Source organism: Panthera tigris, chromosome B1 (genome assembly GCF_018350195.1).
Source record: "Panthera tigris isolate Pti1 chromosome B1, P.tigris_Pti1_mat1.1, whole genome shotgun sequence".
Taxonomy (NCBI): domain Eukaryota; kingdom Metazoa; phylum Chordata; class Mammalia; order Carnivora; family Felidae; genus Panthera; species Panthera tigris.
This window is the reverse complement of record NC_056663.1, coordinates 68,308,779-68,310,449: the sequence shown is the minus strand read 5'-3', so window position 1 is coordinate 68,310,449 and position 1,671 is coordinate 68,308,779.

Sequence of the window (1,671 nt, the reverse complement as noted above, 5' to 3'; positions counted from 1 at the left end):
GAAAATCACTCATACCAAGAACCAAGAAGATATCAAACTAAACAAACAAAAACAGTGAACAGCCAATATGAAGATGACAAAAATGTTAGAATTATCTGATAAAGGTCTTAAAGAATTCATCATTAAAATGATTCAACTAACATTACAAATGTGCTTGAAACAAATAAGAAGTACAAAGTATTAATGAAGAAATAGAAGATATAAAAAGAGAGAAATGGAAAGTTCAGAACTGAAAAACACAATAATAACAGCAAAAAAACAGTAGATAAGCTCAACAGCAGAATAGAGGAGATAGAGGAAAGAAACAGTGAACTTGAAGATAGGACAATAGAAATTACCCAATCTGGGAAGAGGGGAAGATGGTGGCAGAGTAGGAGGACCCTAGGCTCACCTCATCCCATGAATACAACTAGATAACAATCAAATCATCCTAAATACCCTAGAAATTGACCTGAAGATTGGCAGATTCCACAACTAAGGGTAAAGAGACCATATCAAAGAAGGTAGGAAGGGCAGAGATGTGGTTTGGGAGAGAAATGGATTGTGGCTACTGTAATGCAAAGTGAGCTGCAGTCTTGGAGAAGGGTGAGAGACAGATTAGGATACAAGGGAGTGCACAGGGAAAATGAATCCCCATAGCTTGCAAAGCAGGAGGAGTTGAATTTCCTGAGTTTTTGCAACCAGTAGGCTTAAAGCCTAGCGTTCTAAAGGTCAGCAGGTTTGGCTCAGGGAGTGCCCAGAAGTGTTAGGGCTGCTCCTGGAGAGAAGGCAGGGCAAACAGCCCAAGGACATATAGTGTGAACAGTGATCTAAAGAGTGCCTAGGGTATACAGTACAGAGGTTTATTGCTCATCTCAGAGTATATCCCAGAGAGGCAGCATTCACGGACAGACCCCTCCAGAAACAAGAAAACTGGCAGGTGCCATTTCCCTCCTCTGCTCCTCATGATAAGCACGGCGCCACCTGCAGGAACCAGCAGAGCACTGACACTACCTAACACCGAACCCCTGTGCTCCAGGGGAACCACACTTCTAAGTCCCACCTGCCTTGGTCTCAGTGCAGTGGGCCCCCTCCCTCAGAAGACCAGCTCAAACTCCTGCTAACATTGTGTCTCCTGATCTGGGAGTTTTGCAAAACCTAGGTTCCAGTGATGGTGGTGGCTCTCATTTCAAAGCAGATCAGAGAACCTACTTAAAACATGCCACATTCAGACCAGGGACCAAACACTGCCCACAACAGGAAAAAAGGGGCTCTGCAGATGACTGGCTTGAAGAATAGAGCGGCTGGGGCACCTGGGTGGCTCAATCGGTTAAACATCCAACTTTGGCTCAGGTCGTGATCTCGTGGTTTGCGGGTTTGAGCCCTGCATCAGGCTCTGTGCTGACAGCTCAGAGCCTGGAGCCTGCTTCAGATTCTGTGTCTCCCTCTCTCTGCCCATCCCTACTCATGCTCTGTTTCTGTCTTTCAAAAATAAATAAACGTTAAAAAAAAAAGAATAGACTGACTGGACAAAACCGTAGAGCACATGTAGCACACATTGGAGGCACTCCTAGAAGACCCAGGCCCTTGGGAACAGGGAATGCTATGCATCAGGGCACTACAGGACCACTTTTTCATAAGGCCATTACTCAAAAACAAGAGATGTAGCTTACTTTCCTAAGACAGATAAAT